The sequence below is a fragment of the Fistularia commersonii genome, chromosome 25 (genome assembly GCF_037954325.1).
Source record: "Fistularia commersonii isolate RoL2024-O1a breed Wild chromosome 25, RoL_Fcom_v1.0, whole genome shotgun sequence".
Lineage (NCBI taxonomy): Eukaryota > Metazoa > Chordata > Actinopteri > Syngnathiformes > Fistulariidae > Fistularia > Fistularia commersonii.
The window spans coordinates 4,647,351-4,664,562 of record NC_141308.1 but is presented as its reverse complement, the minus strand read 5'-3'; the positions used below and the strand labels follow the sequence as shown (position 1 = coordinate 4,664,562).

General features: G+C 38.2%; 1 protein-coding gene across 1 annotated transcript in view; it reads right to left on the bottom strand.

Moving 5' to 3' along the window:
- phlpp1 (PH domain and leucine rich repeat protein phosphatase 1) overlaps positions 1 to 17,212 on the bottom strand; it is a 43,002-nt gene that overhangs the window by 15,495 nt on the left and 10,295 nt on the right. The window lies entirely within an intron of this gene.

Below are 17,212 nucleotides of genomic sequence, written 5' to 3'. Positions count from 1 at the left end.
GTTGATATCACACTGATACAGTGTCTGGGACACAGCTCAAAAAACACAGATTAAATAGTACTCCTCTTCAGCAGGACTACAAATGATTGAATGGCAATTTGTTTAATGGACAGCCATTGTGTCTGTGTGTGTGACTTCCACATGAAGTGAAATTTGTCCCTGGAGAACTAACTTCAACTGCTTAGTTGTCGAAGTACTTTGATTACAGTTTAGATATTTTGTAACAGGAAGGAGCAATTTAATTTCATATAGCATGGAACCCAACGTATATTACGTCCCTACAATTTCTGAGCAGACTCCATTCACACTATCTATTATCCATGTACTATTCTTTCGCTTCACCACCGGCCTGCCAAACCTGACAGTCTGAGTGCTTACCAGAAATTCTGTGGGTCAGGACTACTATCTAAATCTCCACCTGATTTGTTTCTTCCTCCACATCTACAAAAATCTCCCCAGGCTCCATGTGCATCAGTTATCCTTTATCTTACTGTCAGGGATGTAATTTGGGTTTGCGTATCCTTTCAATAGGTGTATTTTCAGTGCCTATGCAATGCTGACCTCATCTGAACACGAAAAGTTTGGAAAATACAGATGCTCTTCGAAAAATATCTCACATCCCATATCAGTTTGTAAACATGCAGCATCCCACATGGGCTATCTCTTTTCACGTGTTTCACCTTAATCCAAACAGAGAAAGAAGCAGAGGAAGGTGAGTGGAGGAGAGCGAAAGAAAGGAAAAAAAGAGTCAGTAGAGTAAGCAAGCATGAACCTGCACATACCCAGAAAGCTTTAAATAATTCAGGTGTTCCACTTGCTGACTGAAAGTCTTATGCAGTGTGGTACAGCACCCATCCTTTAACTCTAATAACATTGTAGCTGTAACGTTTCTTGCTGAATCCAACTTGAAATCATGATGATCAATAAATATTTTTTTTCATCTTCAAAAACCTCACAAATTCTTCACTTTCTCCAAGTGACTAGGGCTGATTCGAAAACATTATTTTAACCAAGAGCCAGGGGAATTCTCAAATCTTTACAACCAGGCTTCATAACTAAATTACAGCATGACAGAACAGATGCCACAAATTGAAAACTGCAAAACCTACACCTATGTATTTTTTTCCTCAATTAGGTGCTCACATAACAGTCCTACAAGTAATGAATATATATATATGTACTTTATTAATCCCTCATAGGGAAATTCATCCTCTGTAATTAACCCATCATGGATGGGTATTCTATTCTATTCTACTGGTAATGTCATATGTGTGTAAGTAATGAGTGGACTTTCTAAATGGTCAATCTGGAGTTGCTCTACAGTATCACTCTGATTGCATCTTTCTTTAGAACACTACATTGGTTCACTGGTTGTTAAAAGAAAAAAAAATAAAGAAATGAACTGTTTTTGCCCATTTTATTCAGATTCATGGGTGTCAAAGACACATCTATTCTTACAACTTATCATAATAATAAATATTGTTTTTTAACGTGGGTGTCGTTTGAATGCACAAAATTCTACTTGTGCCAATGCATTCATTTCAAGAACAATATCATGACATGAAAAGAAAAGCAAGCATCATTATTAAAAGCAGCTTTATGTGGCCAGGTTATTACATCTAAATCTTACAGTCAGCCAAATTCCATACAAAACCATGTGACAACTAACTAAGGTGAATGACCAGGATGGTTACCTCCTTCCAATTTGGCTGGCAGGCAGAGGTAACCAGCAGGAGCATGTTTTTGTGATTGAGCTTAGGAAGGGGGTATGTGATGCATTAGACAAATTATTCACAAGCTTTTAGCCTCAATATGTCACATGGGTATATTCCTATTTTAGCCCTTTTGTTGGAACATGCTCTCTTCTACATAAACATATTATGCACAAACACAGGCACTATAGTCCTCCTCCCACTCTGCCTTGCTGACACACACACACACACACACACACACACACACACACACACACACACACACACACACACACACACACACACACACACACACACACACACACACACTAACCATTTTCAAACATGCACCCATATACTTGTCCCTTTTAAGATCTGATGGGACAAAACATTGCATGTAATTTTAAAGGGGGAATAATACAGACAGCTTGAGTGGGCTACTGGTGTGACAAGGAAAGTTTGAATGCTGCCCCTGCTTTGAGGCATCTGTTTACTACTGTCTCACATGGATATAGAATGACTGATGTTGGAAAAATAAAAATTAGTTGAGACATGGGAATGCACATGGGAGGAGCTTCCAAGTGAGTTAACTGGTTATGGGATGTGCAGCAGGGAAACCTATGGTTTCTGCACATTGGTCATGGTTGCTACAACAAAAATTTTGAACCACAGGCAATTTCCATGGCAAATATTTGAATGCTCATCTGAATTTAGCATCTCTGCTAGCATTTAAACAGGGATATGGTGTCGGGAATAACAAAGTGTGTGTGTATGCATGTATGCTGTTGAGAGTGTGTGTGCCAATAAAGATGGCTTCCTTCCTTTCAGTTCAGGAAGGGAGTGTTTGCCCGCACACTCCATTCAAATACTACTGGAACACACCCACATTCACACACTTGCAGGCACTTGCCTGTGTTATTGAGCAAGATCTTTTATCATGTCTCAAGGGGGCAAACTGGATTGCAGAGGGTTAAAGAAATCCTTAACGAAGAGCAGAACCAAAAAGAAATAATAATTGGAAGCTGTTTTGCTGCCACTAACAAGTCACAATGGTGTGACAATGTAGCACAAAATCTGTTTTGTCACTGATATTTTTTTCCTTTTCCTAGCGCTCAATCAATCAATTTTCTGTATTTCTATAGCAACTCAGTATGAGCTCTGCTTTTCAATTAGCTGAACATATAAAATCAAATTGAAAACAGTACATAGAGTTAAACCTAATGTTTGATATCATAAAAGAATATTTTGAGTTTGTAGCTTGTTCCCCAGTAGACCTCTCTGTCTTAATCCATAATGACCTGATACTAGAAAATAGAATTTTAATAATAGGGCAAATTATTAAAAATTCATACCGGTAGTTCCATTAGCCCAATTTAATATAATTCTAAGTGGGAACAATTATAACTCCGACACTTTTATCTCACATATTACCACATCCTTTTATAGGATATTACCTTCTTAGCTTATGTGTTGAAGTCTTTTTTGCTAATACATTTTTAATGTGCAGATGTAACTTCTTCTTGAAGTCTGTCTTAATAGACAACACACAAGAACTCTGATAAATAAACTGAAAAATAATCTAAATGTGCAATGTTCTATGGATATAAGGGAAATATAAGGGAAAGGAATGCTAAATTAGTGATTTTTAGCTGCTGCAGTGGCTCTTCTACCAGTCAAGAGCAGCGCTTCTCAGATGCCCCAGTGGCCTTGTTATTCATCATTGTTAGTGATCAGCACCCAAGGCCAGCCTCTCACCATCCATCGTCACGTTTGACCAATCCTCCCCCCTTCATCTTCAAGAGCTTCTTGGTAACAAGGACAGATCCCCGGTTAATCATCCTGTCCTGCTAAATGTAACCTGATATCATCACACCTTCACTACACAATGGGGCACACCATACCATAGGGCATCAGTGACCCACATAAGTCACAGCTAAGCACAATCATGTGTAGATACTCACGTGTTCTTATTTTATAGATGAAGACAGATGTGATATTCTAAATGCCACAATTATAGGCCTTAAAAGACATCTAACCTTCCCATATCCAATCTAACTTATTTAGTATCCTATAAAATTCAATTAAAAGGACTAAAAACAGCAGTAGCACTCATAAATGTTAGAAAAATTAATTGATGAAATGAGATAGAAATAAGTGGAGGACTGAAAAATGAGACACTAACAGTAGTGCTATGCTCCCGCTAGAACGTGGGCAGACATGCACGGGTGCACACACGCATGGTCAAAAATACATTGAAAGGTGTGTGTTTGCAGGCAAGGGATGGATTTGCCTCTCACATCTGATCAGCTATGCTTCTTTGCCTCTGTAACACCAGTCCTTTATTTGTTTCACCGTCTCTCCTCCCTCAGTTTCTCTTTCAGTGTTAATGACTTGAGGTGATTACCTAGATGTAATGTGACAAGTCATGTTAGGTGAACGGTCTTCTCAGGCAGCAGTTGACAATCTTCCCTGGAAGGTGACTTAGGCCATTGCGAGTGACAAGCCATGCAGTGTGGTCTCTTAAGTGCTAAGCAATTTACCTCGCACTGTACTGTATATTATTCTTCCTCGCACCTCTCAAGATGAGGTATGTTAAAATGTATCTGTGCAGCAAAGAAAAACAGGGGGCAGCAATTTCCAGAAAAAAAGTCTCAGGGCAATTAAACACAATAGTTTCATGGTTTATAAAGGAATAGCGTTAATTAGTTGTTTCTTAATCCTTCAAAAAACCCAGTTAAAAGTTCCCAGACATTCTCACACTAGTAGGTACATAGAGGTAGAGGGGATTCTCTCTCCCCCCTGCGAGTGAAGAGGAGTTGATGTGTGAAATGTGTTAAGCTGCCCCTTGTGTAAATATGAAGATAAGCAATGCGTTTGCATGGGAAATAAGGGAGAAGATCATACATTATCTCCACATGATGTACGCTGTACAATGTGTTCACACTAGTGTCATACATCTTTTTTCCTTATCTTGTTTTAAGTCGAGATACAGCTTCTGTTTTCAAACTTTGATGTTTTGACTAACACAAAAGTGTTCAGAAGACAAAATACCAAACAAGGACACATTGGAAAGCTCTAAGAAAGCTTGTTTTCAGCCATGATGGCAGCAGTAGTCCAGGATCTGCACAAATCCAGATTTTGTTTTGGTCTTTTTATGATCAAGTACTAGCAAAACAATCATATAAGTATGGGCATCATTATGACTTTACAAATACCAGTGCTGCTTATCAATACAAGTAAATGTTGACACGTCTTACCACATGTCAGAAGGGAAAAAGGCACATGAAAAAAGTTACTAAATGATAGAACATTTTTGCTAAAGATGGTCTTAGTCATTCAATATGTCAAATAATAAGAATTATAAAATGCTTTATGAATAAACATGTTTATGAATGTATGTCTGTCTGTCTGTTTACATATATATTCATTATGCACCTGTGTGACATTTACAAAAAAAAAATCTGTCAGCAGTAGTGTGAGGACACAGGAATTCATGCACTATATGATTCTTAAAAAAAGAATTGCGGCTTTTAAAGGGAAATCTCTGACCCCTTCTGACATGAGGAGGCTTGCAAACAGGAGCTACTTGGTGGACAGCTGGGTGAGAAAGGAACACATTCCTCTTGCCCCACCAACAGCAGGCAGGTTCTTTGAGGTAGGATTGGAAGAGAGGCCACTACTGAGAAAGACTTCTTTGTTAAACCTTTCATGGAAAGTTCGTGTGGCACTCTGCTGTTGAGTCATCCTCAGCTTTTTATCCTCATATGCTGAGAAATCACAGACAGATACTCTTTGGAAAGTTAAATGTAAAATTAACTTTAAAAATCAAACAAAACAAACAAAAAAAAACTGTCACATAATCCCCCTACCTCACACAGATTGGACTCATACCCTAGTTTCTCTGATTGAAAAACAATTGTTGCAATACGCGGGACAGTTGTCAAAATGAAAAAAAATTGTAAAACCAACATGTTAAAATGTTCCCATCATACAGCAATCGAACAAAGGTTAATGTTATTAAATTTCAAAACAATAAGACAATATATAAACATTTTTTTTTATCATAAATGCTAGACCAAAAGTGCTGTACAGTTGCAACTTGTATGGAGCACATTGAATTCTGGAGCTACTGTGATCCTGTGCCCCAGTTGTTCAGAGAGCCAAGTTGCACTGGACTGCCAGGGTAGCTGACATGTTTAGCTCAATAATAAGAATTATCTTGACATCTTGTGATGGTAACATTCTCTGGCCTATTAGCTTGCTCTTTATCATGCAAGACAGAAGCCACTCGGCTTGAAGCAATTTTTTACATTTGTACTGTTTTTTAACATTTACAATACCTATTTATATACATTATAAATCTTTCTTAAATCATAACACCTACCAATGCAGGGGAAATACAAGAAGTATCTAGCCCTGATTTGCTGCAGAGCCTGCCCAACATAGACATGTGATAAAGGATTTAGATTGTACTCAATGGCATTCAAATCTGTAGCCTGGATTGCACTACATTAATCAGAGAGACATTTGAATGTAACTGAGCCACTTTATTGAAATAATAACCTCAAGTATGATTTAGAGGGACTTAACAGCCTTCCCAACATTGAGGGAAATATGTAGAAAAACACTGTACTAATAATTTTGTTGCATGGGGATATATCTGTAATCTCTGATGTACTGTTTAAAAGCATTTTGTTAACATTAGCTCGACCAAACAAGCATTAAAATGCTGTTCACATGTTACTCATAATGCTTGTTTGAGACAAGTTATAAAATAAAATACAGGTAAATATTCTAAATTGACCCATTTCATTGAAATTATTATTTTTTCCATTGTGGTATTTAGAGGAAAAATCCCCAGACAGTTCTAAATGTGGTAATTATTATTTATTTGAATGAACTTGAGATAGCGTATTAGCAATGATCCATGACAAAATGAAGAAAATTCCAAGATGTAACTTGATAAACCATTACTGAAAAATAATCTGAATGTACTCAAGAACATATTCTAAAAACACTCGTGTCAACTGGACTTTCTTGAAAATCAAGTCCAGATGGCTACGAGATGAATATTTTGATCATGACATGGATGACTGAGAACCTCCACAGACACATTCTAAAAATAGTAATATTTATTTCACAACAATAATTACTGGATGAAAATAAATTGCACATCTAGTATTTTTTTTTTAAAATTGCCATGATATAACTCTTATTAGTGGTGAATATTACTTTGCATATGAAATTAAAAAGTGATAATAGTCTTAAAAAAAACAAACAAACATACCACTGTACAGATGGTAGACAAGGTGATGCTATAACGGGGGAAAACAACAACAAAAAGTAATGCTAGCTTAACTTGTATTGAGGACACTGTCATTATGTTACCAATCAGATTTTTGTGCATGATCCTCTTTAAATGTGAACAGGTAACAAGTTCTGTTGGACAGACATCACCATCCACTGTTGTTAATTAGCTGGCTGAGCTCACAAGGCAGCTTGGCAGCTTGCTCACATAACAAATAAAACAGGATTTAATTATTAAGCATTTTTAATATTAACTCATATTTTCCCAATAGGAGAGGGTTTGACTACAGAATAGTTATTTTATATGTACAAGTAATTTAGAATAAAGGTCCCCTTGTGTACAAAAAGGCTTTTTTGTACTTTTGTACTTTTTTTGCTGTCAGATGTGTCTTGAGGACTGCTCTGAGTGATACTGAACATCCTTCATCTTGTATCTCAGTAGTGGTAATATGCTTTGTAAAGTTCCCCCGTTTCTGTATGGTCTAACAACATGAAATAGCATTATAGGATGCAGGATCATTCAGACAAGACGCTCCAGGATAAATATCATGCCTGGAATCTGTTAAGATCCTTGTATCTTGAGAAAGGGGGAAGGGGATAATTTGTAGTTTGATGGATTCCTCAAACTGTTGGCTTATCTCTCTTGGGGAAGTAACCAGAAATGAAAAAAAAAAAAAAAAATACAGATATATGTGTACAACAGAAACTTAAGACCAACTTTTCCCTCAGTACAGTGAAAAACATCCCAAATTTAAATGGGGCTCACAGCCTGCAATATATTTCCCACCCAACCATTATTAACCTTTGCCCCTGACATAACAGGAACTGTTATGCCATTAATGGCATTGTACAACAATGGTTATCAGGTTGTTAGGAATTAATATTTACTACTTGTGGAGGAAGTGCTTGATACAGAAGATTGCAAGGCTTTCACCGAAAGAAGAATCTACAGTGGGTTTTATAAAGCCATATTATTGTCTTTTTTTGGTAGTTTGACTCTCTTGTATATGATCTGATATATATATTTCCCCTTTCATGGAATTTAAAGTGTTATTTTCTTCGTTGATTGATGGGCAGAAGCAGAGGCAATGCAATCATATATCAGATGCTTGACAGCCACATTAAAGAGAGACAACAATGAAAAAAAGGTGTTGTTAGTGATCAATAATCACATTGAATCTTACCTAAATGAATATAGTGAGCAAAATGAAGGAAGCTATCACAGCATATGCCTCAGCAGCTTTAAATGGTGAACATGCTTTATCATGTAATTCAATCAATATCCACTTAACCACCCTCATAGGAAACAAAGAAAAGCGAGTGATGTGTTCTAATATCTACAATTCGCAGGCATTAGCGTTTGTGTGTGAGATACAGAAAATTGTCCCCAGTGATTCCCTTTGAGTTGAAGGGTTGGATGCTGACGTACATGAGTGTGGCCCCCTCTCCCTCTTCAGAGTCGAACTCCTGCTGCTGTTATGTAACGTGCATGTGTTACGTAACCTCATATAGGAAAACACAGGCCTACTGATCAGCTAGCTCAGAGTTCAAACACACTTATACAGAGCTACAGTTGTTTCCATCCCTTTGTTTGAGAGCAAGTTGAGGCAAACAATGATGACCATATGCTTATTTGTGCCTTTTCCTAAGTAAGCAGTTGGTGGCGTACAGAACATAAAGAATTTGCAAGAATGTATAACTTCATTTTAAAGTGGAAATCATGCATACTCAAATTATCTTGCAAAAAAAACAAAAATAAAAATCTTTTTTCACTTGGCATAACAACTGATTTTTTTTTGTTTGCCATTACACTTTTGGACATGTCATAGCCCTCTAACTTTTTAAAATACATCTCTAAAGGCGGGCCCCCGCTCAGTGCACCGACAAGGCAATCCTTCAATCTCTCTCCTCACTGCACACTCATATTTGATTGCCAGAAGCCATGCTACAGCATTCTGGGAGCCGGTGAAAAGAGTAGATTTGACATATGTATTAGTTACATGAATTTAATAAGACTTCAACTGGATTCAAACACATTTTCATTGAGAATTTTTGATTGACAACTAACATAGATTACAGCCCATATAATACCTCTGAACTTATAGACTCCTGCTCAGATGGACAAATACAGACAGTCGGCAAATTAGACATCTAAGAATGGTATAAAAGTGGTTAAGATTACAGTCTGTAACCTTCCCAAACAGATATTGTTACGACATCCTATTACCAGTTTGCCAAACCCGATTAATATGTGTGAATGATTTACATACACATCCACTGTGAATTCAATTCTCTATGTAGATTGGAGTAAAATGCTAGGCATTTGGCTGGAAACATTTTTTTTTTGTTTTGCTCACTATGGCTTCTGTAGTCACTTCTGCCAGATGGTTGCTAGTGATTTAATGACCTGTCCTGCGGGGACAGACTCATCAGGGACATCCTCAACGATGTTCCCTCAATCTTTAAATAAACATCAACTGACAATTACAGTGTTCTGACTGCCACTTGTTTTCTCCCTAAACAAATGAAGAATTAAGATCATCGAGTATGTTTATAGAGAAATTTTCTTCTCCTTTCAGCTTTTCCCTACAGGGGTCGCCACAGCGAATCAACCTTCTCCATCTAACCCTAGTCTCTGTATCCTCCTCTCTCACACCAACTACCTTCATATCCTCTCTCACCACAACCATAAATCTTCTCTTTGGTCTTCCCCGAGACCTCCTGCACGGCAACTTCAATTCCAACATCTGTCTACCAATATTTTCACTATCCCTCCTCTGTACACGACCGAACCATCTCAGTTTGGCTTCTCTAACCTTCTCTCTGAAACATCTAACGTGCTGTCCCTCTGGTGGACCCATATAGAAATATATATTAATAACAACTCTAGATGTGCAAAAGTAGGAGGTTTGGGACCATTTAGATCTACTTTGGATTAATCTTGATAGCCTGGAGGCCAATTTTCTCATCATCATCAAGCAGTTATTATCACATCATTAATGGGTTGTTTTTGGGTAATACTCATGTATTACCCAAAAACGACCAAAAAAGTACTTGGGTAATACATGAGTGGACTTTTAGGAGTAGTAAAAAAAAAAACGACAGAGGAATGATGACATATTTCTGCGACAGGCTGGCAACATTATATTAAGCCAAATTAGTGTAGGGCTGACCAGCCTTGATATTTTTCTATAATTAAAAGGAAAATTAGATAATAAACTTGAGATCAAATAGATGAAAAAAAACCTTTGTGTAGAAAACTGCTACATCCAAATGAGTTTTAGTGCCAAACATTTACATCAAAATCCAGCATAAGATATGTATCCATACTGAGCTGAGCTATTATCTCCAGAGTTTCCATGGAGAGTTACTAGGGCATTGGTACTGCAACACTTTAAGAAATGACCAATTAGAGCTTACCTTCTTTAGTGCTCTGATTGGTTGTTTATGTTGTACACTGCAATGTTTGTCCAATTTAGAGTGTGTCTAAGTAATGTAGAACACACAGAGTGTTTGAGCATTCAAAAGAAAAAAGGAGTTAATGATCATTGTGAAATGTACCAGTAGAAAAAAGCAACCAAGTACGTATATTACTTAAATATACACTTACAGTGTTTATACATATATATAATGTACATATTCTTGTTGAAATCTTCTTGTCGTGGCAACTGTACATAAATTTCTTCACTCTAACACATTTCACCCCTTATCAGAGAGGCTTTTCATTTCTAATGACTGGTGGGGAGTTTCTGAAAATAACTGCCAGGGTTTGGAGCAGGTCTAGGTTATGATGGCTTGTTATGTAAATATAAGTGTTGATCAGGAGAAACTAGATCTGAGGGGGTGGTTATGCTAATGGGTGTCATTCGTTGGGACAAAAGAGCAACTTTTGTGGGATTACCTGGATTGGAATGTGAAAAGGTAAAGCCAAACAAAGGAATGAAACCTGTTAGATCACATGAACTGAGGCTTAGACCTAGTTTCTGCCAATCAAATGTCGGACGAGGGGAGGACCTCTTCCAGTGAACAAATTCAAGTCCAGTTACTACAACAAGATTTTGATAAGAATTCACGATGACCCGCCTGACTGAGAACCTCCACAGACAACAAGCCATCTTGTTGGTCTTAAATGCAAATTTTTTGTACATCATCCCTCTGGCTGCCAGTGAACTACCTCCATACCTTTTCAGGTCATTAGTAACTAACGTATTAATACAAGTGAAACACACAACCACAAAAGATGAGATGAGAACAACCCGTCGACTCTCCATTGTTAATTTTACAAAATCATGAATGACTTGGGATATATATATATATATATATATATATATATACACACACACTCACACACACACACACAAACATTCACACACACACACTGTATGGCCAAAAGTATTTGCTAACCCATGCAAGTAATCGGAATCAGGTGTCCCCATTACTTCCATGGCCACGGGTGTATAAAATCAAGCATCTACGCATGCAAACTACAAACATTTGTGACAGAATGGGTCACAGGAGCATAGTGAATTCCAGCGTTGAGCTGTGATAGGATGCCACCTGTGCAACAAATCCAGTTGTGAAATTTTCTTGCTCCTACATATTCCACAGTCAACTGTCAGCTGTATTACAAGAAATGTTCTGGGAACAACAGCAACTCTGCCATGAAGTGGTAAGCCACTTAAACGGATGCTGAGGCACATAGTGCGCCAACTTTCTGCAGAGTCAATTGCTATAGACCTCCAAACTTCATGTGGCGTTCAGATTAGCTCAAGAATAGTGCGCAGAGAGATTCATAGAATGGATTTACATGGTCGAGCAGCTGCATCCAGGAAACAAGTCACAAATTGCAATGCAAAGCATTGGGATGCAGTGGTGTAAAGCGCGCTGCCACTGGACACTAGAGCAGTGATTGCGGGTTCTCTGGAGTGACGAATCATGGTTTTCTCTATCAGGCAATCTAATGGATGAGTCTGGGTTTGACAGTTGCTAGGAGAACAGTTCCTTTGTGACTGCATTGTACCATGAGAGAAGTTTGGTGGATGGGGGAATACAGTGTGTTTTTTTTTCAGGATCTGAGCTTGGCCCCTTAGTTCCAGTGAAAGGAGCTCTGAAAGCTTCAGCATACACAAACATTTTGGAGAATTCCATGCTCCTTATTTTGAGGGAACAATTTAGACCTGTTCCAACATGACTGTGCACCAGTGCACAAAGCAAGGTCCATAAAGACATGGATGACATAGTCTGCTGTGGATGATCTTGGAATGGATTCGAGTGGAGCATGAGAGCCAGGCCTTCTTGTCCAACATCAGTGTGTGACCTCACAGATGTGCTTCTGGAGGAATGGTCAAAAATTCCCATAAGCATTCTTCTGAACCCTGTGAACAGCCTTCCCAGAATAGATGAAGCTGTTATCGCTCCAAAGGGTGGACCAACGTTTTATTGAACCCTATGGATTAGCAATGGGATGCCTTTGAGTCAAGGCAGGTGAGCAAATACTTTTAGCCATATAGTGTGTGTGTGAGTGCATATATGTATATGCGTGTGTGTGTGTGTGTATAAGAAACACTTTTACCCACTGTTTGTCATTTATGCACAGAAATAACTTGAGTGTATGAAGATGTTTTTGGACTTCAAATCCACAACTGCTTGTCAGGGGATGCAGAATAAATACAATTTTATTGTTATTGTTAAATATAGATAACTTAATGGATGTAAATGGAGAAGGATAGAGTGCAAAACCAATAAATTAATTACTTAGTATATTCATGGGTGAGCAAGCAGATGTGAGAAAATGGGATGCAAAACGATGATTCTTAATCAGACCAAATTAGGAACGGGGGGGGGGGTATTTTCAGAGGTGAAGTACACTAGTGCTGTCAGAGGCTGTGCATCAGAGTTTGATGAAGTCCTTTTGCCGAATTATCCAAACCTCAAGAATTCTGCAAATAATCAAATATCACAAATAGCCAAAATACTTGCATTGCTCAATTGCAAAAGCCATTTTTACCAACTTCAAAATTTAAATCAAAATCCAAAATATGGCAAAGGGAGATATCAGGTTAATTGATAAGTAAAGGTCCAAGCTATCACAGTCAGTCCTTTGTGTGGTATTTCAAATGCCGAGATCTTCCTCCCTTCCCGAGTGTCTTAGATCTTGCCAGTAAAGGTCAAATGCATTCACTGTCAAACCAACTGTGTTTATGTAATAGTGGTCCATGCAGGTTTCCTTCAAATGTATGATAAGCTTGTTCAAATGCTTACATTTGGGTTAAATAGGCATGGCTTTTCTTTACAAGAAAAGTAATGAATTATCAGTCGATCATGAATGCATGCAAATTAGTCTTGGGTGTAAAGCACAATATAAGCCAGTCTTCACATGTGTTGAGTGAGTTACTGTTGTGTGATAGTAAACTGGCAGGGGAGCTGGGGTGTCCACTTATATAATCTCTCTTTCTCTATTGCCCTCTCTCTCTCTCACACTGACACAGTGCACACTCCAAGTATTTGTGTCGTTTTGCATGTTTCAAAAAGGAAAAAGGGTTTTCAAGTGAACAGAATGTCTTCTGATCCATTTTTCCCTATCATCCATTAAAATATATCTCTAGCTGTTTCTATTCTTTAGTCCAAAACAGTCATTCTTAGTCTTTCTCTTTATCTTAAGATTTGTTCAGGTTTAAAGTCAGTGAAGATTAATCTTTCTGCCCTTGCAGTGAATAATAATCAGTAGTCTGGGTCCTCTTTTCCTGGCCTTCATGTTCCCATCTGAAATGACACTTTGTAAGGAGAACCTAGGCACAAAATAGATGATCCACTGCTAATAACTCATGTTAAAGGAGGTGAGATAAATACATCCAAAATGAGATGGACAATGACCTACATCATTGCTGAGGCCTATTTAGTGATTTTCTCTATTTGCAGTGGCCTTTCCTGCCCCCAGATTGGCACATACAGCCCCCAGTCCAACCCACAAGCCATGACATGCCAGTAGTTCTTGCAGTGAGTATGATGAGAGTATGATGGCACAGCCAGTGCCATCATACTCAGGGATACAGCTATGGGTCACTGCAATCCAGTCACAGGGTGGCACACACTCATTAATGATGCAACTCTCGCCTTCAGTTGTACAGCTCTCGCTAACCCATGAGGACACATAATCAGCCTAGCACACTGACAATGGCACGAAGATCACAGCAATATCTGAAGGCACAAATACAACGAATACCCGAAAGCCATAAACACCAATGTGATGGAATCTCTGCTTGCAGGAGCATTTAAAGCATGCACAACTGAGGAATATTCTGTTCATGGATGGCAAATGATCAACTACAGAAGAACAATATGCAGTGCAGTCTCAGAGTTAAGGCTACGAGCTAACTGAATGCACTAAAATTTTCCCACCGTATCAATAACAAGTGAATTATTTTCTCAAATAATCGATCGATTGAATTGTCTGTCTGCTGAGAGGGGGCCCAGGTCATCTGTGTTTCCCAAAGCCCAGATAAATCAGACCTAAATTGATTAAAATTCACAACTGATTCTTAAAATATTTTAAAAAAAAATAAAAACTGACCACAATGACCACAAACTGGAAAAAATCATGAATAAATAAAAGGCTTTTCTAAAAGCACATATGCCTTTAGATTCAACCTCATAAAAAATTACACTCCAAAAAAAATAGCATTGAGCATCTCAACATTTACTGTGTTTTATGTAAATCCTTTGCAACTGAATCCCTGTATAAAACAGGGCTGTTAAAACAACCTTTCTGTCTTTTAGAGGATGACTGATTAACTAATTGAAGAAAATATGGAATATTTCAAAAGCGAAAGCAAATGCCATAATCTATTTCAAGCATAGTTGTCAAATTAAGCCAGAGCAGTCATGATGAGAGAAAATGTCCTCTGAACCTGGGGAGATGAGGAAAAAAAAACTACTTCTGCAAAAAAACATTAACTGAGCTTGTCCTTTAGTTTTAACATTATTCAGATGATAAGTTTCACTTTAGTAGCATCACTGAAACACCAGCCTGAGCAGTCTACACAGCACTTGCTAAAATCATGTACACAACTGCAGCTTGTCTCTGCAGCTTTAATGGGGCTGCACCTTATCGAGTTTGGTAACGTATAAAGAGTGTTGGACAGACCAAGATTGAGCAATGAGATAGAACATTGTTACCTTAGGCACCAAAACGATAGCCCACCTCCCAGGCACAGAGGTTTTAGCTTACGTACCTAGCATTCAACCCCCCAGGGATGTTCATCATGGGAGGGAGAAATTTGAGAGGCAGCTATGAAGCAGGCCAGCAAAGAAGAAGGATGCCGACAACACCTCCCTGTGATACAGACACTACTGCTACTTTCTAAGCTAGTAAAGGCTTGATGTCATGCTTACAGTTAGCGTGGCCATACATGTGCAAGTATAGGGAAGGATTCACGTTTGTGCCTCTATGTATATATTTGCGTTATTGATTAATTTCAAGCATCCTCCTGCTTGTTTTTTTGCCCTGGGTCTTCCTGTTAATTTGTAACACTGCATATATAATGGCTGTCACTGACAGAAATGAAGCACCAATATTATAAATTCAGAGCTTTACAATGTATGTCCCTCACTTTTCTGCTTCTTTTCATTCCTCACATGCTTTCACAAAGTCAGCCCCTGCCAGTATTCTGGTTAAATGATGCCGAACAACAAGTTTATCTCTCACCACAATATGTAAAGGTCACACAGGACCTAAGGGTAATTAGATCCTTTGTTATGGTCGCCAAAATAAATGTGGGGATTCTGATATTCAATCATTTTTGCAGAACATAAATTGCCCTAAAATGTATTGACATTGAAGTGCAATTTTATGTATGGAACTCTTTAAACCATTATTTTTGCATCAAGGAACTGAAGGCATCCATGCATAATTTCAGTGTCATTCCAGAAATCAAAACTGATCAGCAGACACTAAACTTACAGTACATCTGAATTGGGCAATAACACTGGGACCTCTACGTTATTCAATTGATCTCCAGAGAGTCAACTAAGAAGCTGCATCATCATCTGTTTCTCATATAATATGTTATGGTGGTTTTGTATTATCTGCCCCTGAGTCAGTCATGAAGTTCAACTCAAAGGTCCTGTGTCTAATGGCCAACTATGTACCTAGTATTAATATGTGCAAGTTTTATCCCGAGTGTATACTCACCATGAAAAACAGAAGAATTTGAGAACAGTCTTTCGTGTATTCCCATGATCTCATATGTCATCTATTGGGCTGTGATTAACCATTTAATTTCCTCACGTATCTCGCTCTTTGGTGTGTGCATTTATTGATGAAAAGGCTGTAATTGCACAACTTACGATAAAAAATACCCCAACTCTCAAATATACAAACATACATTCAAATCAATAGGAAGGATGACCTGAACATGAACCTTTTTTCTGAAAACTTTAACTCTGAAGCCATGCTATATACACAGCTGAAATTAGTGTCTCTTTCATCATAATGCAAAAAAAAACTGTCTCTTCAAAGGTAAAGCTTGGTGACGAAGACAATTACTTGATTGATATTTTTGGTCGGGATAAATTGCTGCTAAGCCCCAATGAAAGGCAACAAAATTATTCTCAGTTGAAAGTCTCCCTGAGGGAAGACGACAGACAGATAAGCACATTATTGTTATTGTTTGCAGTTCGTCTCTAATGGCATTCATTATTGGAGGCTATAAAGGACTCATAGCTTAACAAAATCTGGCAATCATCCAGGCTGATATTGAAAGTTGCTCTGAGATCATTTAGAGCAAAAGTTGCCATACTGTAGCGTTCTTTTGATATAGGCAGATAGGGCACAAAACAACAGGGAGGAAGCAATGACAAAAGGTACATTCCTCCTTGACAAACTGTTGTAATACTGCTGAACCAATTTTTGGGTGACTGAGAATGACACTGTCCATGAAGACAGCAGGAGCTGTCAGTTGCTGCTTTTTTTCTTAATCCCCCAGATTGACAGGCCAGAAAGTAATCAGACCCTGTATCTTTGTTTTAAGATGGAGTCAGTCCAGTTCAGAGGAAAGAGTGTGGACACAGATAGAGAGTAAGTGTTTCACACACAAGGAACACGGGGTGGGGGCTGGCTGTACCAAGCAGGAGTTAAAGGGCTACACCCTTTGGATGATGCACAGGGACTGGATGAGTGAGCTTATGATGTTGCTGCACATTCCCCTGGTCCCACA